The sequence below is a fragment of the Oryctolagus cuniculus genome, chromosome 10 (assembly GCF_051225735.1).
Source record: "Oryctolagus cuniculus isolate XC-2025 breed Fujian yellow rabbit chromosome 10, ASM5122573v1, whole genome shotgun sequence".
NCBI lineage: Eukaryota > Metazoa > Chordata > Mammalia > Lagomorpha > Leporidae > Oryctolagus > Oryctolagus cuniculus.
Genome location: NC_142876.1, coordinates 71,444,061 through 71,469,212, shown reverse-complemented (window position 1 = coordinate 71,469,212; position 25,152 = coordinate 71,444,061). Strand labels below are relative to the sequence as shown.

At 42.5% G+C, this 25,152-nt stretch overlaps 1 long non-coding RNA gene across 1 annotated transcript in view; it reads left to right on the top strand.

Annotated features, from left to right (window-relative positions):
* LOC149123815 (uncharacterized) overlaps positions 1-25,152 on the top strand; it is a 127,861-nt gene that overhangs the window by 86,379 nt on the left and 16,330 nt on the right. The window lies entirely within an intron of this gene.

Sequence of the window (25,152 nt, the reverse complement as noted above, 5' to 3'; positions counted from 1 at the left end):
TAGCACCTTCACTGCTTTGTGAGCTGGGGAGGGGGTACACGGTGGGGGGTGTGAGGGGTGTATGTGGGAAGGTGTGAGATTTTCAGGAGCAGTTTGGAAAATAATTCCAAAGGCCTATACTGCTGGCTTTTCAAGTATTGAAGAGTGCTTGGAAGATAAGATTAAGTGGACTCCCCTGGGTTTGTAATTAACATTTAGTCCCTGAGATAGTTTGTGATTGAAATCAACAAAATGGAAATGTGCTGATTTCTAAGGGAATTTCATGTGTAAGTCTTGTCTTGTAAACACGTTTGTGTTTTTTGTGATCCGATTTAACTCATTACATCTTACCGTCCTATTAAAGGACTTCAATTGAGCAATCTGTATACCACCTAGGTGGCTTGGAGATAAATGTGCTGTTGAAATATTTGCAGAATGGAAAACTTAGGACTTCTTGAGTTACTAGCAAAAGTTGTACATACACTTATGTCTGCAAATCGGTCATGATAAGAAAACCACAGAACCCCTCGTGGTTGTCACTGTATGATTATGATTACTGTAATGTTTGTTGGCAAGCAGGTGTCATGCACCTGTAGGTTAGCGTGAATAATCCATTGTGCTTTTAGTCTGAATGTTTGTGCTTACTGTGTTATCCAGCAGTGGAGGGAAACTATCGACCAAAATCCGTTTTGGAAATGACAGCAAAGTGGGGCCTGGCACCTTCATGGGTGTGTGTGGAGGCTCACAGAATGAGCCCCCACTTCAGTTTTCCACCAGGGTCTATCGAATTGATGAAAGAATGATAGAGACCTTTTTTTTTTTTTTTTAAATCATGTCTCCTCTGTAAGTCTCACTTTAAAAATTTTAAATCCTGGGCCAGTGCTGTGGCTAAAAAAAAAAAAAAAGAAAGAAAAATAAATGTCATTAGAATCCTTGAATGAGGGCCTGGCTCTATGCCATAGCAGGTAACACAGCATCTAATATGGGCACCATTTTGAGTCCTAGCTGCTCCAGTTCTGATCCAGCTCCCTGTTAATGGCCTGGGAAAGCAGAGAAAGATGGTCCAAGTGCTTGGGCCCCAACACCCATGTGAGAGACTCAGAAGAATCTCCTGGCTCCTGGCTCCTGGCTTCAGGAATCTCCTGTCTTCTCTCTCTCTCTCTCTCTCTCTCTCTCTCTCTGTAATTCTGCATTTCAAATAAACAAAATAAATCTTAAAAAAAGAATCATTGAATGAGAAGAGAGATAACAGGGTAAAAGAAATATTTGAGGGCCAGCACTGTGGCTCATTTGGTTAATCCGCCTGTGGCACCAGCATCCCATGTGGGTGCCGGTTCTAGTCACAGTTACTCCTCTTCCAGCCCAGCTCTCAGCTGTGGCCCGGGAGGGTGGTGGAGATTGGCCTAGGTGCTTGGGCCCCTGCACCTGCGTGGGAGACCAGGAGGAGGCACCTGGTTCCTGGCTTCAGATCGGTGCAACACCGGCCAAGGCAGCCATTTGGGGAGTGAAGCAATGAAAGGAACACCTTTCTCTCTGTCTCTCTCTGTCTCTCTCTGTCTCTCTCTCTCTCTCTCTCTCTCACTGTCTATAGCTCTGTCAAATAAATTTTTAAAAAAGAAATATTTGAGGAGTTGCTGATGGAAATTTTCAAAATTAATAGATGCCAAACCAACATCTAAAAATGTTAGAGAATACCAGGCAAGACACACACACACACACACACACACACACCACCAGGACTTAATGAAATCAAGGACAAAGAAAATCTTGAAGTAGTCAGAGAAAAAAAGTGAGATTACAAAAACAGAAACAGGCTGGTGCTGTGGCTCAATAGGCTAATCCTCCGCCTAGTGGTGCCAGCACACCAGGTTCTAGTCCCGGTCAGGGCACCGGATTCTGTCCCAGTTGCCCCTATTCCAGGCCAGCTCTCTGCTGTGGCCCGGGAGTGCGGTGGAGGATGGCCCAAGTGCTTGGGTCCTGCACCCCATGGGAGACCAGAAGCACCTGGCTCCTGGCTCCTGCCTTCGGATTGGTGCGGTGCACGGGCTGCAGCGTGCTGGCCACGGCGGCCATTGGAGGGTGAACCAACGGCAAAAGGAAGACCTCTCTCTCTCTCTCTCACTGTCCACTCTGCCTGAAAAAAAAAAAAAAGCAGAAACAAAGGAGAGAATTTCATCAAATTCTTCCTCAAGGTTGTCGTGAAGCCAATGGAAAGAGAAGTTAAAGTAATAAAAGAAAAACACTGTTAAACATTGTAGATTAAGTTCATTAGTTATAGCAAAACAACTCTCTTATGTATTGTTAGTTGCTTATCTAATTTCTGTTTATGCAAAAGACCCATGCTTTGATGCTATTCATCGAGCAGAAATACAGCTAGAAGTAATGCCTGACCTCTTTCTTAATAAACTGAAAACCCCACTGCTGCTACTGCCTCACCCATGCTACTAAGAACCAGGTACTGGATCTTGTACCACAGACACCACAGAAAAATACATGTCTCATTGAAAATCTCACAGAAAAATTCATCTCTCCCTCAATGACTGCAACCTCCTCTAGGGGTATAGTTCTCCAGGACTTGGATGTGTACTAAACGCACAGGCAAGAAAAGAGTAAGTAGATAAATTGGACTTCATGAGAATTTTAAAATATTATGTATAAAAGATATGTCAGAGAAAACTTGGGATCACAGAATGGGCTACAAGAGATACATAAAAAGAATGCTTAACATCCCTAATCATTAGGGAAATGCAAGTCAAAACTTCAGTGAAATATCACCTCACATCTGTTAGGATAGCTACTATAAAAATAAGATAAACATTGACACAGACGTGGAGAAATTGGAACAATTATACACCACTGAATGCAAAAGGGTTTAGCCACCATGGAAAACAGTATGGAGATCCCTCAAAAATTTAAAAATAGAATTATCATATAAGCCAGCAATTCCATTTATTGATATATATTCAAAAGACTCAGAAGTGGGCCAGCGCCGTGGCTCACTGGACTAATCCTCCACCTAGCAGCGCCGGCACACCGGGTTCTAGTCCCTGTCGGGGCACCGGATTCTGTCCCGGTTGCCCCTCTTCCAGTCCAGCTCTCTGCTGTGGCCCGGGAGTGCAGTGGAGGATGGCCCAAGTACTTGGGCCCTGAACCCCATGGGAGACCAGGATGAGCGCCTGGCTCCTGGCTTCGGATCAGCGAGGTGCACCAGCCGCAGCGCGCCGGCCGCAGCGGCCATTGGAGGGTGAACCAACGGCAAAGGAAGACCTTTCTCTCTGTCTCTCTCTCTCACTGTCCACTCTGCCTGTCAAAAAAAAAAAAGACTCAGAAGTCAGATCTTGAAGGGATACTTGTGCATTCATATTCATGGTAGTGTTATTCATAAAAATTAACAAGTGGAAGCCACTCTAAGTGCCCATCAAAGGATGACTGGAGAAGCAAAATGTGGTACTGTGTGTGTAGATTTATGAGATAATCTTAAAAAAGAAGGAAATTCTGATATGTGGTAAAACATGGATAACACTTGAAGACTTAACGCTAAATGAAATTAAGCCAGTACAAAAAAATGCTTTATGATGCCACTTCCATGAGGCAGTTAGAACTGTGAAAATCATAGACATGAAATAGAATGAGATGAAGCAAAGGAAAGTAGGGAAGTTGTTTGTTAACGTGTACAGACGTTCTGTTTTACAAGATGAAAAGAGTCTTGCAGATAGATGACAGATGACGCTTCTACAACAATACAAATGTACTTAACAGCACTTTATGTGCAATTTGGCACAAAAAAATTGTGAAAGAAACAAAATGAGACCTTTTTAGACAATTAGAATTATTCAACCAAAACCATGCATTTTCTGTTTTTTACTTTGCTTCTTACATAAAAGAGAATAATAATGAACTTTAGCTGAAAAAAATCAGTTGAACATCATTTAACAAGAAAGTCAAGATGGAAAAGTGTATTGCTTTTAATTTTATAAACAAATATATAAAATTTGGCCAATTTTCAAATCCGTGATCATCTTTACATAAAATAAGCAAAAAAATTTCTTACTCAGGTTCTATTCTACTCATCTGTTTACCACAATTCATCATTCTTCCCTCTTTTATTCATTTAATTCATATGATAAAATGTTTTTCTATTATTCAAGGCACTGTGTACATGTATGTTAGCAACAATGGAGAGCAATCATGCAGGCACATTGAAGTGCATGTTTTAGGACAAATTGCTGTGCAAACCAGGAGGACAAGACATACTCCGTTCTATATGTTTTCAACTTTATCATTTTTTAAAGTTTTATTTATTTATTTGAGAGGCAGAGTTACAGAGAGAGAGAGAGAGAGACATAGAGAAAGGACTTCTGTCCACTGATTCAGTCCCCAGTGGCCTCAACAGCCAGAGCGTCACCAATCTGAAGCCAGGAACCGAGAGCTTCTTCTGGGTACAGGGCCCAAGCATTTGGACCATCTTCTACTGCTTTTCCCAGGCCATAGGCAGACAGCTGGATCAGAAGAAGAGCAGTCAGCCAGGACTCAAAACTCTGCCAGTGCCGCAGGCAGAGGCTTAGCTCACTATGCCAATGTGCTGGTTCCTTTATACTTTATTTTTGATATCACATGCTGCTCATGGCAGAAAAATTAAGGAATTCACATAAGCAAAAATGAAAACAAAAACCTTGCAGAATCCTACTACATGGAAATAAGAACCACTGTTTTAAAATATATACTACCCATATTTTTGTATGTGTATCCACTGCACTGTCATCATACTGTATATGCAGGTTTGACAAATTATTTTATAAACTGATGCTTCAAAATAGTTTTGAAAATGAAATAGAAGAAAAACACTATATTAAAATTACATATGTGCCTTTTAAAAATAGTGCCAAGTTTGTTCAAGAATGAAGATGTCAGTTCACAGAGCAGCTACTGTGAGCATCTGAGTCAACCTCCTTCAGTAGCCTTTGCCTCATGGACTTTTTTTCCCCCAGATAAATCTTTTATTTAATGAATACAAACTTCATGCATTTCTTAAGTACAACTTCAGGATACCACTGTATCTTCCCACCAAGACCAAGCCCCCCTCCCACCCCTCTTCTTCCTCCCTCTCCTATTCCCAGTCTTATTTTATACTAAAATCTATTTTCAATTAACTTTATGCAGAGAAGATTAAGTCTATGTAAGTAAAGAGTAAGAAGGAACACCCATTGTGCCATCCTCTGTTGCTTTCCCAAGTGCATTAGTAGGAAGCTGGATCAGAAGTGAAGTAGCTGGGACTTGAATCGGTACACATATGAGATGCAGCACTGCAGACAATGGCTTTTACTTACTACGCTGCAATGCTGGCCCTGATTCCTCACTTTTGATGTTCACCTTTTTTAGAAATAGAATTCTTGGTTGACACCTTTTTTTTTCTTTTAGCACTTTGAACACACAGGCCTGTTGCCTTGAGACCTACAAAATTTTGAATGAATAATCTGCTGGTAATCTTTTTGAGAAGTTGTTTCTCTCTTATTGGTTTCAAGTCTCATCTTTCAAAAGTTTGACTATGGAGTACTTGTGTAGTTGGAGCTGTTGAGCTTCTTGGATACGCAAATTGAGGCCTTGGAACAAATGTGGTGAGTTTTTAGCCATTATTTCTTAAAGTAGTCTCTTTGTCCTTTTCTCTGTCTGCTCTTACTAACATTCCCATAGGTAGATGTTGGTCCTCTTAATGGTGTTCCCATGGGTGCCTTCAGTTCTATGCATTTATCTTCAGTTCTTTTTAAATTTTCCTCAGGTTTGGTAATTTCCCTTGTCCTGTTTTCTAATTCACTGATTCTTTGTTCTATCTGCTCAAATCTGCCTTTGAATCTGTTGAATTTTTCAGCTCCATTACTGTGTTTTTCAACTCCACAATTTTCTTTCTTGTTTCTTTTTAGCTGTTCTAGCTCTTCATTGAATTTACATTTTCTATACATAATTTTCTTTATTTCTTCACATTTTCTTCTGGTTCTTTGAGTATATTTAAGAAAATTGTTTGAAAGCCTATTGCTAGTATATCTATTATCATCAGGCCAACTGTTGATATTAACATCAAGGCAGTTGCTGATGAGTTTTTTTGGTTATAGAAGCCATACTTTCCATACTTTTTATTGAATGTCATGTGATTTTTTTTTTTTTTGAAAATCAAACATTTGGATCTAGCCTGGTGGTAGCTCTGAGAATCACAGCCTTCCCTTCCACAGGATTTGCACTTTTTATTATTGACTTTGTCTATTGTGCTTATTTTTAATTTTTGTAGTTTCTTTCTCATCCTGAGATATGCACATGGGACTTCTCAAGTCTCTTCTGAGCCTGCGTCTGAACAGACATTTTCTATTTTCTCCATAAAGAATAAAAATTAAGGAGGGATGATTAAAATGGTACCAGACATTTATGCCACTGAAAATCACTTCAGCCAATGGAAGAAAGTTTGAAATAACAATAGAATGAGGTACATCAGCAATGGCCGCTGCCTCTTTGCCTGCACCTATGTGATCAGAAGCAATCAGGGTTCAGACAACAAATTCCTGATATTTGGAGGGCAGGATCTTTTCTGCTCACCATGGCTCCAGCAAGATGTGTACAACCTTCTCCAATAACGTGTGCACAGCTCCGGGTGCATGAGCTGGAGGTAAGGGATGAGTGGGTGTTACTCTTCTAAGAGAGCTGAAATTAATAGCAATTTGCATTCTAAACCTTCTGCTAGAAGTTAAAAGTTTTCAAGAGACTAGAATTACAAAGCGGCTACATCAGACAGACTCTGCCAATACAATTGTCATCTAAGTGGGGAAAGAAACTCCTGTTGCTTCCTGCTGTGCCATACTCCAAGAAACCTCTGGTCTCCTTTTATTCTAAAAGAGAATATTGACAAGAAAAATCCCTGCTTCTTGGGCAGGTTGAAGTTGACAACTTGGAGCTCATATTGAAAGCTTTAAATTCCCAGGGCAGCCTTTGAAATCAAAGCTCAGTGAAATAAGAGTTTCCTAATCTATGTTACCCAATTCTAAATCATAGGTAACATTTTAGGTAACTTCAAAGAGACCAGAAGTAGATTATTCTAATGGTCCATAGGTGATTAGAGTGCAGTTAACCAGGGTGAAGTACCATGGCAGCAGACAATAGCATGAGAAGCAAAGGGTCAAAGACAGTTGCAAGATTTATCCTTGGAAACAAAAGGAGTAACTCATTTCTTATAAATCAGAGTAAAACAGAACAATATATAAGTCAGTTTTAGAAAAAATTACAGCCAGCATCCAACCCTTATGCACTTATGTGTGTTATATACATAGATGTGGAAGATTCATAGAAAGGAGTAGGAACATATACACCAAACTGTTGGCAGTTTACCTCTGAGAATAGGACCAGAGATGAAGATCGAATGGATGAGAATGTAGTTGAGATGTCATTTAGATATAAGATATTTGAAAGGCAGAGAGCTACAGAGATCAGAGAGAGAGAGAGAGAGAGAGAGAGAGTCAGATCTTGATCTTCTACCACCTGGTTTACTCCACAAATAGCTGCAATGTTCAGCATTGGGTCAAGCCAAACCCAGGAGCCAAGAACTCCATTATGGGTCTCCCATGTTGGTGCTGGTGCTCAAGTAATTAGGCCATCTTCCGCTGCTTTCCCAGGCACATTAGCAGGCAGCGGGATAGGAAACAGTGCAGCTGGGACTCAGATCATTGCTACAGTATAGGATGCCTGCACTGTGGCAGCTTAACCCACTGTGCCACAACACTGGCCTCACATGTTTCCTCTTAGGGGGACATTGATATGACAGCCACTCATCTGTCTCTGTACACCATTATCACAGGTGGACATGCCAAGAATTTTGTAGGCAACTGACACCATGAGGGTACCTGATCGATAAAGCAAACACAGTTGTGGTGGGATGGAAAGATCTGGATCCAGGATGAAGTACATTTTCTGGAACTATCCTGTCTCTAGACTACTGGAAGAAATGTTGGAAAGCAGGAATAAGAAAACAAAAGGAAAAAGTGAAACATTCCTAGTTTGGGCCAGAAGATATTAATACTAAGCAGCTCTTTTCTAAGCTAAATTAGATTTTATCTCTATAATTTTCTCAGAACCTTCAGAAATGATTCAAAGTAGTATGTGCAGCCAGGTCCAGGGTATTAAAGTCATTTTGCTCAGCCAGACTTTTCAAAATTCTGAACAGGGCTACTGGCCACAGTGTCTGTATATCAAACTACCCTTCCCAGACTGGGGCAGCAAAATCAAATGATATATTTTTTTATAACTTTGGAATTTAGTCTGTTTTCTCTGCTTTTCAAAATTCCCATTGTATTGAAATGACTTTATTAAGTATTTTACTCCCTAAGCCTCTAGAGGCACCCAGATATATAACACTAGATTTTTAAAATTAAATCCCATCTGCTATCAGGAACACAGATGAAAATATAAGCAGGATTGAAAATCAAGCGTAATTTTTAATATTACATTATTTTAGTTTAAGTAGTTATCATTGGCTTTTAATGAAATAAAAATGATGATTTCTACTTTACAGATTTATAATACATATATTTGTAATAATGTAGGCATAGCTCTTGCCTTCTGGAACCATGAACTATATCAGACTGGAGACAATGTTTCACACTTGAAGCTATTATTAAAACTTCATGATTACACTCCTTATCAGAGCTAGCAGTATTCTGACAGCAAAACACAGCAGCTGCACTGTCAGGAAATGCAGAATATGTGATTAATAGCTTCAATCAGTCATTTTGGTCAAGTGTGATTCTAGAAGCCTGGCTTTTGATTTCTTCTGAGACTCTTGGCTGCTGCTCTGAAACCTAAGGGCAACCCCAAAGGGAAGGATTTCATTGCCATTCAGTGTTTCAAGTCCTAGTTGTCAAACATGTCCTCATTAGCATTATGATGAATTCACTCAATACAAGACTATGAACCTACACTGCAATAAATTTAATGCTAACTATTTCAAGAAGAAAATGTCTTGAATGATTGGGGAAAATAATATCAAAAAATGACAAACATTTGGCAACCTGTGTGTGTTTGTTCCCCTCAACTGGGATCTTTGCAGCCTTGCATTCACAATTACTCTGGAGTTCAAATGCAAATATCTAGGGAGTAAACCAGTGAATGGCCCCAACCTGGAACCATCTCAACAGTTTCCATTCAACAGCCTCAGCCCAGCCCTGGTGCAGGCATTATTTCTGGTTTTTCTCTCTTCCTCTAGATAGATAGATTGATCGATTGATCTAGGTAGATATAGATATAGATAAATATCTATACATATAATATATTTATATCCATCTGTATATATCAAGATTTATTTATGTGAAAGGCAGAGCAACAGGGAGAGGAAGAGACACAGAGAGATCTTCCACCCACTGGTTTACAGTTGGACAAAAATATAAAACTTTCAGTGCTGGATTGTGGCACAGTGATTTAAACTGCTGTTTGTGATGCCAGCATCTTATACAAGTGCTGGCTTGAGTCCTGGCTGCTCCACTTCAGGTGCAGCTCCCTGCTAATGCTGCTGGGAAGTAGCAGAAGATGGCCCATGAGGGACTTTCTAGCTTCTGCTTTCAGCCTGGCCCAGACCTGGCTGTTGCGGTCATTTGAGGAGTAAACCAGCAGATCTTCTCCTGTGTGTTGCTCTGCCTTTCAAATAAATAAATTGATCTTGGGACCAGTGCTATGGAGTAGTGAGTAAATTCCTTGGGCCCCAGCACCCACATAGGAGACCCAGAGGAAGCTCCTAGCTCCTGGATTTGGATCAGCTGAGCTCCAGCCATTGCAACCATTTGGGGAGTGAACCAGTGGATGAAAGACCTCTCTCATTCTCTTTCCCTCTCTCCTCCTCCTCCCTCTCTCTCTCCCTCTTTCTACCTCTGCCTATAACTCTGCCTTTCAAATAAATAAATCTTTTTTGTTTTTGACAGGCAGAGTGGACAGTGAGAGAGAGAGACAAAGAGAAAGGTCCTCCTTTGCTGTTGGTTCACCCTCCAATGGCCACCACGGCCGGTGCCCTGTGGCCGGCACACCGCGCTGATCCAATGGCAGGAGCCAGGTGCTTATCCTGGTCTCCCATGGGGTGCAGGGCCCAAGTACTTGGGCCATCCTCCACTGCACTCCCTGGCCACAGCAGAGAGCTGGCCTGGAAGAGGGGCAACCGGGACAGAATCCAGTGCCCCGACCGGGACTAGAACCCGGTGTGCTGGCGCCGCTAGGTGGAGGATTAGCCTAGTGAGCCGCGGCGCCGGCCTGAATTTCTTAAGTTGTTAATATCCACCTTGATTTCATTGTGGTCATAAAAGATACTGGCATGATTTCATTTTTTTTAATTTGCTGATATTTGCTTAGAATATGGTTTACCCTAGCAAAAGTTCCACGTGCTGGTGAAAATAACATATATTCTGCAGTTCTGTGATCAAATGTTTTGCAGATGTCTCTTAGTTCTATTTGGCCCATAGTATATTTTAGCTCCATTGTTTCTTTTATTTTTTTTTTGTCTAATTTATCTGTCCACTGATGAAAGTGGCATGTTGAAGTTCCCATTATTATTGTATTGGAATCTATGGCTCCGCTTAGATCCATTAGTATTTCTTTTAAATAACCAGATGCCCTGGCATTGTGTGCATAAACAATTACCATAGTCACTCCTTCTTGGTGAATTGATCCTTTTTAATTACATAATGCCCTTCTTTTTCTCTTTTAGCAATTAAAAAAATTTTTGTGTTAAAGTCTATTTTGTCTGAAATTGAGATAGTTAGATAGTTACATCTGTTCATTTTTGTATTTTTTTTAAGCCTGGAATATCTTGTTCCATCTTTTCACTTTTAGTCTGTGTGTATCTTTGTTGATGAGGTGTGTTTCTTGCAGGCAGCAAAATAGATGGCTCTTGTTTCTTAATCTGTTCAACCATTCTGTGTCTTTCAATTGGAGAACTTAGGTCATTTACATTCTAGATTATTATTGATAAGTAATCACTTGGTTCTGCCATTTCCCCATAAATATATCTTTTGTTTGCTTTGGACTTCCTTTGTACTTTTACTGTGAGATTTACTCTCTTCACATTCTTTCACAATGAGGATTTTCTATTTTTGTGTGTAGCACATCTTTTAGTATCATTTGTAAGTCTGGATCAGTGGTTTCAAATTCTTTCAATTTCTGTTGGTTTTGGAAGGTCATTATTTCACTTTCATTTATTTATTTTTTTAAAGATTCATTTATTTATTTGAAAGTCAGAGTTACACAGAGAGAGGAGAGGCAAGAGAGAGAGAGAAGTCTTCCATCCATTGGTTCACTCCCCAATTGGCTGCAACAGTTGGAGCTGTGTCAATCTGAAGCCAGGAGCCAGGAGCTTCTTCTGGGTCCCTCATGTGGGTGCAGGGGCCCAAGGACTTGAGCTATCTACTACTACTGTCCCAGGCCATAGCAGAGAGCTGGATTGGAAGAGGAACAGCTGGGACTAGAACCGACACCCATATGGGATGCCAGCACTTCAGGCCAGGGCATTAACCCACTGTGCCACAATGCCAACCCTTCACTTTCATTTATAAATGAGAGCTTTGCTGGGTACAGTATTCTGAGTTGGCATATTTTTTTCCTTTAGGACTTGGACTATATCTCTCCATTATCTCCTAGACTGTAAGGTTCCTGATGAGTATTCAGATGTCAGTCCAATCAGAAATCCTCTGAAGGTAATCTGGAATTTCTCTCATGTACCTTTTAAAATCATTTATTTATGTTTTACTGCTGAAAGTTTGACCTCAATGTGTTGTGGGGAAGATCTTTTCTGCACATGTCTATTTCTGGACATGTCTATTAGGAGTTATTTGTGCTTCCTGTACTTGGATGTCCTTTTCTTACCCCAAATAAGGGCACTTTTCTGGATTATCTCATTGAATAGACCTTCTAATCCATTCTCTCATTCCATACTTTCTGGAACTTCTGAGACCCATATGTTAGGTTGTTTCACAGTATACCATAAATCTTGAACATGATTTTCAGTTTTTCCAATTTCTTCTTCTTCTTCTCATTACCCTGTTCATCCATCTTGAGCACCATACATACAGAGACATTTTAAAAGTTCATGAAAAATGAATATTATGAAAAAAGGCATAGCTTTCAAAAAATTCTGTGATGAAATAATTTAACCTTTGATTCTATTTTTCAAGAATTTTTGAAGTACTCCTATATTTCAAATAAATAAGAAAGCTACAAGCTCAGAAAGCTGTTTGTAGCACATTTAGCAGTATTCTGGTATTCTTAACAAATAGTTCCTACATTTATTCAAAAATGAACATCACAGTAGGAAAATTGGCAAGATACATAAGTTGCACATTTTCATATAAAAATACATATGGTTATGAGAAAATAGCAAAAAAATCTGAACAAATTAAGACCAAAATATTATTTTCTCTTCTATTAGGAGAGGAGAAATTCTTAGATGAATATCACACACAGTAAAGAAAGCCTGTTGCTTTCATCCACTGCAAGTCCAGCTATGCTAAAATCCTGCCTGCTTGAACAAAAACACTAGAAGTAGTATTTACTAGAACCAATAATGTTAATTCAATTTCTTGGAATTTATCCCAAATAAATAATTAGAAGGGTACATTTATAAAAAGGTTTATGTATTTATTTGCAAGTTCTAGGCACAGAGAGAGACAAAGAGATTTCCCATCTGCTGGTTCACTCCTCAGATAGCTGTAACAGTCAGGGCTAGGCCAGGCTGAAGCCAGGAGCCTGGAAATCCACTGGGGTCTCACACATTGGTGGCAGGAATTCAGGTACTTGGATCATCTTCTACTGCTTTCCAGGTACATTAGCAAGGAACTGGATCAGAAGTGGAGTAGCCAGGACTCAAACTGACAGTCCAGCATGGGATGGAGGTTTCCTAAGATATGGCTTAATCAGCTGTGCCACACCCACCCCAGGGTACATTTTAACTATAAGAATATTTACTCAAAAATGAGAAACAATCTTAATTACTCAAAAATGAATATCTGGAAAAACAAAACATTGTACCTTTAATATCATGCAAACATTTGAAACGGAAAGGAAATATACCAAAATACAATGAAGAATGATGTCTGATAGGTAGACTTTCTGGATGGTGGGATTGCAGGTGTATTTAAATTTCTTTTTTCAAGTTTATCAATATTTTCAATATCTGCTATAATAAGTATAAAATAGTTTGGCAATGAAAGAAATCTGCAAAAGCTACTTCACAAAAAGGAAAAATGAGGACAATTGCCAAGCTCTGATGGGGCAAGCAGCTGTGTGCACTGTGAGAACTGAACTTGGCAGGTGTGGGGCCCAGTCACAGACCCATCTTGGTTGGAGTCTTTATCAGTCACTCTCTGGCTCTGTGATATTGACCCAGTCACTAACAAGTTCTGAGTCTCAGTTTTATCACCTGGAAAACAAGAAAATGACACAGCTACCCTGTAGCCCTGTTACAGGGATTGGATGAGATCTTGAACACACAGGGCTGAGGTGGGACAGAGGATGGCTGCTCTCTTCCATGCCTCCAACTGATATGGGCCTGCACACCTTGATGTTTAATCTGGTTCTTGTCTCCTACAGAGGCGCATGTGAGAATAGCAAAGTGTAGTAGTTAGACATACATTTAGAAGTGTGAGAGTAGACATTCATGCATGAGTGTGGGCTGTCCCACCATCCTGAGTGGACACAAGTGTTGCCCATGAGAAGGAGAGAAAACCCCAGCAGCACCTCCGAGCATAGTCCCTGGTGAAAAAGCCCTCTTCCTTGCTCCCAGCCTCCTTCAGGAGGCAGGCGGTGGCACCTTAACTGAATAAGCTAACAGGATGGGTCCCATCATGTGTGAAGCATTATGGAATTTTTATGACACCTCCACATGGTTTTCATGGCTCCATATGGCTATCATGGTGCCCCCTCTCCTCCTTCAGGTCCTGGCTAAGACACAGGTCATCCTGGGAAGGTGGGTCTATCAAGTTGGCAGTTCCATGGCAGGGCTGCAAGAATTCCAGCTCACCTAAACCCAGCTAACTCCATAGTTACACCACATCACAACCTTGTGCAATGAAAACAGGAGTTGTAGAGCTGAGAAGAATCAGATCAGTTAGAGTGTAACGGGAATGCAGAAGTGGACAGTACATGGAGGCAGAAGCAGAGCCCAGGAGACCAAAAGGATCTGAAGCAGCACCAGAACCTCCAGAAGCTAAGAACAGCCCCTCACTTAGAAAACACACCAGTTGATCCACTTGGCCCATTAACTAATACTAACTGTAACTACTTAGAGTTATGACTGTTGCCTGGCATGACTGGGGATTCCCTGCACATCCACATATGCACAATGCACCCATGGTCTCTGATTACCACCCAGCTCTGGGCTCTAGCAGTGTCAGTTCTGCTCTACAAGGGAGGAAGCTGAGGGCCCAGGAAGAAGCAGGGCCAGGGCCTGCATTGAGGGTAACTCAGAACCAGCTTCTGTTTTTTCCCTTTGTTCCTTGTACTTTTTGGAACCACATCTAATTAATCATTGCCTAATCAATGTTCATGAATATTTTCATGTTTTCTTCTGAATTGTTTATAGTATTAACTTTAATCAGGATAAGTGAATCATCTATGTATTTTGAGTTCATTTTTGTATATGGCATTAGGTAGGGAGGCAACTTTATTCTTTTTTTTAAAGGTTTATTTATATACTTGAAAGTCAGAGCTACACAGAGAGAGGAGAGGTAGAGAGAAAGAGGTCTTCCATCCTCTGGTTCACTCAATTGGTCGCAATGGTGGGAGCTGTGCCTATCTGAAGCCAGGAGCCAGGAGCTTCCTCTGGGTCTCCCACACAGGTGCAGGGGCCCAAGGACTTGGGCCATCTTCTACTGCTTTCCCAGGCCATAGCAGAGAGCTGGATTGGAAGTGGAGCAGCCGGCACTTGAACCGGCATCTATATGGAATGCCGCTGTTTCAGGCCAGGGCGTTAACCCGCTGTGTCACAGCACCAGAAAAGCCAACTTTATTCTTTTGGATGTGAGTATCAAGCTGTCTCAGCACCTTTTCTTGAAGTCCATTCTTGCCCAAATTGTCCTGGCATACTTGTTAGAAATCAACTGACCATAAATAGAAGATTTTGTCTATCGACTCCCATTCTGCTCCATTGATCTATTCTTAAACCAGTACCCAAGTGTTGATTATGATAGCCTTGCAGCTTTTGAAATTGGGAAGTGTAGAAAGTATGAGTCCTCCAACTTTGTTCTCCTTTTACAAAATTATTTTAGAGTATTCCATGTCCCCCAAATTTACATGTGAATTTTAGGATAAGTTTATTAATGTATGCAAAACAACCTAATTGGGATTTTGATTGAGATCTTGTTGAATCTGTAGATAAATTTGGGTATTGTTGCCATACGTTAATTGCCCAGGGCAATTCAGGTCTTCCATGTGGAAGGAACTCAACTATTTGAGCCAGCCGCTTCCCAAGGTGTACATTAGCAAGAAGCCAGAACAGGAGCAGAGTCAGAACTCAAAGCACTTGGAGTAGTGAGATGGCATTGGCACATGCCACCTTGATGGGATTGAATTGGAATCCCCTGGTATGTTTCCAACTCTACCAATTGGGGCAAGTCAGCCCGAGCATGCCCAAATTATACATCTCTTCCCTCTCTTATTCCCACTCTTATGTTTAACAGGGATCACATTTCAGTTAATTTTCAACACTTAAGAATAACTGTGTGATAATTACAGAATTAAACCAGTCATATTAAGTAGAACAGACAAAAAAAAATACTATGAGGGATAATGTATTAAGTTGTCCATTAGCAGTCAGGGCTATGCTGATCAAGTCACCATTTCTCATAGTGTCCATTTCACTTCAGGAGGTTTCCTTTTTGGTGTTCAGTCAGTTGTCACCGATCAGGGAGAACATATGGTATTTGTCAATGCCATCTCACTACTCCAAGTGATCAATTTCAGTTCACAATTGATCATAATGAAAGGACTAAGAGTCAAAGGGAGCACATAAACAAGTCTAGTATCTGCTAACACCAACCGATAGAATAAATAAAGGGGAGAGTGATCCAACATGGGAAGTGAGATACTCAGCAGACTCATAGAATGGCGGATGTCCTAAATAGCACTCTGGCCTCAGAATCAGCCCTAAAGGCACTCGGATCTGGCTGAAAAGCCCATGAGAGTATTTCAGGCATGGAAAGCCAAGACACTCTGGCAAAAAGATCTCTGTGAGTGAGATCCCAGTGGAAAGAACAGGTCTTCAAAGAGGGAGGTGCCTTTCTCTGAAGGGAGGAGAGAACCTCCACTTTGACTATGACCGTGTCTAAACAAGATAAGAGTCGGAGAACTCAAGGGGCTTCCATAGCCTTGGAAACTCATAACTGGTGCATAGGGAGATTACTGATGCCATAAACAGGAGTGTCAATTGGTAAAGTCAACAACAGGAGTCACTGTGCACTTACTCCTCATGTAGGATCTCTGTCCTTAACGTGCTGTACACTGAGGCTTAATGCTATAACGAGTACTCAAACAGTATATTTCACTTTGTGTTTCTATGGGGGTGCAAACGACTGAAATCTTTACTTAATGTACACTAAACTGAAAGAAATTATCAATTCCCAACTTGACTCTCACTGGGATTAAACATGACAATAAGTCTGATCTGATTTCATCATCATTTAAAAAAAATCATCTATTCTTTTTCACTTTATGTTTCTGTGTGGGAGCAAACTGTTGAAATACTTACTTAAGGTATACTAAGCTGATCTTCTGTATATTAAGATAATCGAAAATGAATCTTGATGTGAATGGAAGGGGAGAGGGAGTGGGAAAGGGGAGGGTTGTGGGTGGGAGGGACGGTATGGGGGGGGAAGCCATTGTAACACATGAGTCGTACTTTGGAAATTTATATTCATTAAATAAAAGATTAAAAAAAAAAAAAAAGAACTCAAAGCAGCCACTTCGATACAGGATGTGGTCATTCCAAGCAGTGTCTTCATTACTAGGCCAAATAACCACCCTGGATTAGCAGTTTTATTAACCAATTGGTAACTCCACTTTTTTTTTATAATTGATTCAGAAAAAATTTATTAAGCACCTATAGTCACAGTTCCCTCCATCTGACATTCAGTGAGCACCACTGTGTGCCCAGCACTGGGCTTGGCACCTGTGAGGGTGCCAAGAGACAATAAACATACAGCTAGGAATAAAGTCATCACAGTGAGTTTCTGGCCAGAGTAATGTTCAAAGCACAGCAAGTCCTTGGAGAAAGGCGTGCCAACTGCTCCCGGGACCGCTGCGCAGGCATCATGGAGGAGACAGGCTCTGGGTGCTTGCCTTATGTTTTATTTTTTATTATGTTTTTCAGCATACACAATACTGAGAACAGAACAACCTCCACATGCCCATCTCCCGGCCTCAACAGCTGGTCACTTCAGATCCCCTCTTTTCCCACTCTGCTTTGTTTGAAAGCAAACCCTACACATTGTAATTTTTGCATCCATCAACACTGAGCTGCATTTGAGGAAGAACTAGGAACATTTGGCTCTGCCCCAAGTCACATCCTTCTGCCCACCTACTCTTCCGCCATAAAAGCAGCCACACCCGATTCCCATTGGTGACTTTCAAGCTTGGGCTGGCTCGGGGTGAAGACCGGAGACTTCCTCGGGGCCTCACAGTGGGTTGCAGGAGGAGGCTCAGTGGCTGCAAGGAAACTTTGCTCCTCACTTTTAAAGAAATTTCAAAACTCCCTGGAGAAACAGATAAAAGCACATTATGGCCAGCATTGTGGCTCAATAGGCTAATCCTCCTACTGTGGTGCTGGCACCCCAGGTTCTAGTCCTGGTCAGGGCATGGGATTCTGTCCCAGTTGCTCCTCTTCCTGTCCAGCTCTCTGCTGTGGCCCCGGATGGCAGTGGAGGATGGCCCAAGTCCTTGGGCCCTGCACCCGCATGGGAGACCAGGAGAAGCACCTGGCTCCTGGCTTCGGATCACTGTGGTGCACTGGCCGCAGCGCGCTGGCCGCAGTGGCCATTGTGGGGTGAACCAACAGAAAAGGAAGACCTTTCTCTCAGTCTGTCTGTCTGTCTGTCTCTCTCTCTCTCTCTCTCTCTCTCACTGTTCACTCTGCCTGTCCAAAAAAGAAAAAAAAAAAGCACATTATGGTCAGAGGTTTACAAACCCCTCTCAATAAGTGACTGAACAAGGTGCAGTGTGTAGGGAACCTGACAGGCTTGAACACACGGTGAGTCCACTGCTTTCTACTGGTTCACCCAGGCTAAGGCCCAAGTCCCTCAGCAGAAGCAAGGCTGCACCCTCTCACCTCACACCACTCTAGGATTTTATTTCCAAACCTTTCTCTTGTTTTGTAACACAAATCCCAAGAATCTCCCAAATGAAATGAAGCTCAGGCTAGTACTCCTTGTGCAGTGAGGGGTGTGAGTAGGGATGGTCCCTCGTCACATCAGAACCCGGATGTCCCAGGTTCTAGATGAGATTTGTGAAGATGTCAAACTGGAAAAATTGGGAGGATGTTCACAGAAAATACAGTGATTAGGAGCTCTGACATGTAACCCTGGATGTATATAACTAATACATCTGTGTCTTTGCTTTTGTTTGATGTTTTTCACATGAATTGCACAATCTGCACATTTTGTTTTTGAATGTTTTTAACTCATAAAGGCTTGAATTGGCAAAACACAGGATCCTGGAGTTCTGTTCTTTGCTGTATAACTCAAAGACAAGAGTGCTCCCAGCTGCAGGACACCTGCACAGACTGGGAAAGCCTCAAATGCCTATCTACAGTTCATGCACAAAACAAGCTTGGAGAAGTGCATGAGTGCCAAGTAAAAAGGCAGAAGCAATATCGAACACCAACCGCAGTTAAGCAACAACGAGCAATAAACACAAAGGGCCATCCACATCCACATCCACTCCTCTGGACTCTGCTGCACCCTCAGGATCTGTGCCAGAGAGACCCCAGGAAGAGTGGTAAATGGGCAAGGGAGGAAGGGTCAGGATAACCAGAAAGAAGAAAAGGAAGACTGCTCAAGGGTGGCAGAGAAATCCTTAAATCCAGAGGAGGGAAAATCCCGCAGGCTACAGCACAATGCACCAGTTACTCAGTCAGCTCTGACACAGCTGGCAAGGGGGAGGTGAGAGGACCCCCGTGACAGCCTTGCAGCCTGACCTTGGCAGCCACCTTCACTTCTTAGGGTCCGTCCTTGCACGGGAGCACAGAAGTCACCCGCATTCCGGGTACAGCCCTGCCTTCCACACCTTCCACACCCAGGGCGCCCAGCATCTCCGCTGAGTGCTCAATTCAGCCAGCACCCGTGAGCTCTTTCCCAGGACAACAGAGGGTCCAGAGCACACACACCAGGACCTCCACAGCAGCATTTAACCTTGTAGAACTGCCAGGTTCACACAAGCCACGCCCACCACCTCAAGTCAGGGGCTCTTTCCCACCCTTCCCAAGCCCCGCCCAGCCCTCAAGGCCCTCTGGAAGCCAAGGCCCCTGTGCACCGAGGGCACCAGTGAGGGCCCTCAGCTGGGCCTGGAGGCCGCAGAGGGCCTTGATGGCCTGCTGCCCCCTCAGAGGAACACTGATGCAGCCCCGATTAAGGAAAAAGAGCTGTAGAAAATGGAAGACCCGTGCCAGGGCTCCAGAATGGGGACAGTGGTGCAGGGTCACTTTAGGGCTGCCTTCTGGAAACCGGAGCCAAAGAAGAAAGAGACACAGACATAGGTGTGAATCTCAGTGCTGAGGGGAGGATTCCCAGGACAGTCGCCATCCCCTCAGGACCCGATCCTCAGGAGGAAGACACTGGGAGTGGTGCCCAGCAGCTCCCTGGAAAGGTGGGAAGGGCCCAGCCCACCCTGGGAGGAGTCCCACGGGAACTGCTGAGCCCTCAACACACCTGCCCCGGTGGCAGGGGGCATACTCCAGGAACCACAGACTTTTTTTTTTTTTTTTTTTTGACAGGCAGAGTGGACAGTGAGAGAGAGAGACAGAGAGAAAGGTCTTCCTTTGCCATTGGTTCACCCTCCAGTGGCTGCCACGGTCAGCGCGCTGTGGCCGGTGCACCGCACTGATCCAAAGCCAGGAGCCAGGTACTTATCCTGGTCTCCCATGGGGTGCAGGGCCCAAGTACTTGGGCCATCCTCCACTGCACTCCCTGGCCACAGCAGAGAGCTAGCCTGGAAGAGGGGCAACTGGGACAGAATCCGGTGCCCCGACCGGCACTAGAACCTGGTGTGCCGGCACCACAAGGCGGAGGATTAGCCTAGTGAGCCTTAGACTTTTTTTTTTTTAACTCAATGCATTTCATTTTTACAATTTTAATTATTTGAGAGAGAATTACAGAGAAGGGGAGAGACAGAGAGAAAGGTCTTCCATGCTCACTCTCCAAATGGCCACAACAATGGGTCTCCCACACAGATGCAGGGGCCTAAGCCTTTGGGCCATCTTCCACAGCTTTCCCAGGCCATTAGGAGAGAGCCAGAATGGAAGAGGGGCAGCTGGGACATGAACCAGTGTCATTAGGGGAAGCTGGCACTGCAGGCGAAAACTTAGTCCACTATGCCACAGCACAGGCCAGGACCATGGTGTTTCTGGTACTATCCAGAGAAACTGATTTGAAACATTACCTGTATCCAGGAGCGAGAATCTTGCTGTTTTTGATGTCTTAAAGAAAGGAAGCATTTCTTTCTGCATGCTGGCTTGTTCAGTTTTTAACTTCGTTGCTGGCAGAAATTTCTGAGGCTTTAAAGTGCAGTTTAGGAAGTGAGGTTAGGGTAGCTGCAGGTCATCCCACACTGTTCTTGGGCTTAGAGACTTCTGGGGCTGGCACAGTCACACTAAGGAGAGGAGACCAGATGCTGCGGCCTGGGGGCAACAGCAGGTAAACAGAAGGGCAGAGTCAGGGTGGCACTGTGGCACAGCGGGTTGAAGCCCCAGCCTGTAGAGCCAGCATCCATGTGTGCTGCTCCACTGGCTATGAAGCTCTCTGCTATGGCCTGGGAAAGCAGTAGAAGATGGTCCAACTCCTTGGTCTCCTATACCCACATGAGAGACCTGGAAGAAGCTCCTGGCTCCTGGCTTTGGATCAGCTCAACTCTGGCCATTGTGGTCATTTGGGGAGTGAACCAAAGGAATGGAAGACCTCTCTCTGGCTCTACCTCTCTGTAACTCTGTCTTTCAAATAAAATACAATAATTATTTAAAAAAAGAAGAAGAAGAAGAAGGACAGTGTCTGTTTCCCTTGTGCCACATTAGTTTGCTCATCTCTTCCCTGAAAGGTTGGTGGGCTCATACTGGCTCAGAATCCCGCGTTTTGATTCACTCAATGAGTGTGCACATTTTATCTCTATCCTCATTCTCTCTCTCTCTCTCTCTCTCTCTCTCTCTCTTTTTGAGGTTTATTTATTTATCTATTTATTTGAGAGTTAGCACTACAGTGAGAGAAATACAGAGAAAAAGGTCACTACAGTGAGAGAAAGACAGAGAAAAAGGTCTTCCATCTGCTGGTTCACCCCCAAATGGCCACAGTGGCTGGCTCTGGGCTGATCTAAAGCCAGGAGCTTATCCGGGTATCCCACATGGGTGCAGGGGCCCAAGTACTTGTGCCATCTTCCACCACTCTCCTAAGCGATGAGCAGAGAGCTGAATTGGAAGAGGAGCAGCTGGGACATGAACCAGCTCCCACACACAATCCTGGCCCTGAAGGCGGAGGTTTCGCCTACTGAGCAACAGCACTGGCCCCATCTCCTTCTACTTTAAATCAGATGTGGAGAAATCCTGCCTAAACCCCCATGGCTCACATTAATGAGATATTGAAGGGATGTGTGGAAAAGAATCTCTCCTGAAATAGGGGTAAAAACAAGATCTGTGTCATTTGTTCTTTTTCCACATGAATTCTTAGGTAGTTTTTCAGTTCTGTGAATATTGTGCCTCATATTTTGGTGGAGATTGCCTTGAATTTGTAAATTGCTTTAGATGGAGTGGCCATTTTAATCATGTCAATTCTTAGAATCCATAAACATGGATGTCTTTCTAGAGTTTGCGTCTGCTTCAATTTTCTTTCATTAGTGTTTTGTAACAGTCACGGTAGAGAAAACATTAAGAAATGGACAAGTAGCCGGCGCCGTGGCTCAATAGGCTAATCCTCCACCTTGCGGCGCCGGCACACCGGGTTCTAGTCCCGGTTGGGGCGCCGGATTCTGTCCCGGTTGCCCCTCTTCCAGGCCAGCTCTCTGCTATGGCCAGGGAGTGCAGTGGAGGATGGCCCAGGTGCTTGGGCCCTGCACCCCATGGGAGACCAGGAAAAGCACCTGGCTCCTGGCTCCTGCCAGGATCAGCGCGGTGCGCCGGCTGCAGCGGCGGCCATTGGAGGGTGAACCAGCGGCAAAAAGGAAGACCTTTCTCTCTGTCTCTCTCTCTCACTGTCCACTCTGCCTGTCAAAAAAAAAAAAAAAAAAAAGAAAAAAAAAAAAAAAAAGAGAAAAAAAAAAAAAAAAAAGAAATGGACAAGTAAGAGTACTTTCTACATGGCTTGGCACATGTTTTAATGAGATGTGTGGGCAAAGCATCGAGGCCTGCTCTGTCTACGACACAGTAACTACTCAGTAACATTAGTTCTTACCAGTCCATCACCATCTGCTTTTTCAGAATCTTCCTCATTGCCTTAGACACATGGATAACTGTTCATGGTGTAATGGACCATTCTACTCACATATGTAAATGTTTTTCAAATGATTCAAATGTTTCATATTATTAATAATGCCTCAAGGGGCGTCAAATACATATATTTGTGTTATTAATTGTGAAAGTACTTTTCAGGCTGTAATGCTGTAAAAGGAATTGTAAGACAAAAGTTTTGGTACATTCCTAATGATGCTGTTCTGACCTCATTGCCCAGCAAAGATTTTCCAGATCACATTACCAGCCACTAATGAGGATTTTCTTTTCTACACCCTCTTGCAGAAACTAGACAGACCATGTACCTTCGGTTAACTTTTAACAACACTTAACTCTTTATTGAGAGATTTTATCAACTGAGGTTTACACTCAGTTGGCCTGCAAAGGCTGCGATCAGTAGGATTGTCTGTGTTCCCTTGTATTTGATGACTGTTCTATTCTCAGATAATCTGAGACAACAGCAATGCAGACACACCAGTCTTGCATGGTAGATGCCACTGCATGTTGGGTAAATGCACTGTTCTGGATTTTGTGTGTGAGGGCCTGGTTTCCTTGTTTCTATTTCCTTTATTTCTGCTTGCATCCTTATTCTTTCTTTCCACTGACCTTGGGATTGGTCTGCTCCTGTTTTTCTAGGATTTCTTGATACTTTATTAGATTATTTGAAGTCTTTCAAATTATTTAATGTAGGAACTTATTCCTAGAAACTTTCCTCTGAGTACTGCTTTTAGAATTTTCCATCAGATTCAGTGTGTTGTGCTTCCATTTTATTTGGTTTCAGGGAATTTTAAATTTCTCTCTTGGTTTCTTATCCAGCCTTTATGTATTTGTTTATCTTTGGGGGTTCTTTTGCTGTTGGCTTCTAGTATTGTTGCATAGTGTTCAGAAAAGGTACAATACATTTTTTTTGATTTGTTAAGATTTGCTTTATGGCAAATATTTGATCTAGCTTGAAGAATGTTCCATGTGCAGAAGAAAAGAATGTGTATTCTGCAGCTGTTGAGTGAAATATTCTGCAGTCATCTGTTATGTCCATTTGGTTTGTAGTATAGTTTTTCTTTGATGTTTGTTTGTTAACTTTTTTGTCCATGTGATCTCTTTCCATTGATGAAAGGTGAGTGTTGAAGTCTCCCACTATTATTGCATTAGATTTCATCTGTCCTTTAGATGTAATAATGTTTATTTTATAAATTTGGGTGCTCCAGCAATGGATGCATATACACTTGCCATTGTCACATCTTCATGTTGAATTAAACCCTTGATCATTATAAAGCAACTGTCATCTCTTGTTCCAGTTTTTATCATAAAACTGATTTTATCTGATCCAACTGTAGGTACTCTTGCTTACATCTAGTATCCATTAGCATGCAACATCTTTTCCTATCCTTTACCTTTCAATCTCTGTCTTTACTGGTATGTTTCTTGTAGGAAACTTTGGTTAGATCTTGGTTTTCATCCAGTCGCCCTGTCTGTATCTGTAATTGGGTAATGTTGTCTGTTGACATTCACAGTTATTATTGATAAGTAATGGGTTAGAGCTTCATTTTTCATTTCTGTTGAAAAAGGTTGCTGTTTCACAGAGCAGAATTCCCTGGATGAATATTTCTGGGCTCCAGTTCTGCCTCGGATGTCTGACTACAAGCAGACAGGAACTGTTTATGCTCATGAAGCCACAGCAGTTTGGTGTGGCAGTTGATGTACAGAATGAGTACTCCATTGAGAGTCTGGTAAACCTCCATTTCTGTCCCTGATGAAAGCTGTATCCTTACACTCCTATCCCATTCAGATGAGTGAAGTCATTGCTACATGCCAGACCTAGAGACTTGTGGTTGTAGAATCAAACTCCTGAATTGAGGTTGAAGCAAGAGATGTAATTCATTATTTTTTTTTATTTTTTGTGGGAAAGAGTTGTGACCATTTCACAGCAAGCTCTGCAGTCTATGGCCAGGTGGTGTTTGTTCCCTCCTGGTTAGAATCATGAAGGATGACTGTTAACACTGGCTTACTTTTTTAAAATCCCAATCCCCAGCTCTGCCCTTTGACATTCAAGCTTGTCCAGACCACAACATCCATATATACATCTCTGTCATTCATGTTCTCAGTGGTTTTTCCATTTGAACCTGAATTGACCAGGGAAGAGTTCATCCAGAAATATATGCTCTTGAATTGCTTGTATTGTTCCCAGAGACAGTAAGTAGATTTGTCAGGAGAAACTCTTAGAATAGCCAACCTGTGGCTCAACAGGTTTCAGTTCCAGGGCATGCAGAGTCCATGCAAGCTCTCTCCCAGTGCTGCACCTCCTCCCAACAATCAGAAACCTGGATCCTTTAATGAGAGCAGACTGATGACTGCAGTTTGCCTCCTAGAAAGTTCTTGGGCTGTTAGCTAAGAATCTCTGAGGATTATTGCAGGCTTTTTCTAAGGGTTCAGGACAGAGGTTATTGGGATGGTGATCCAACAGTAAACAG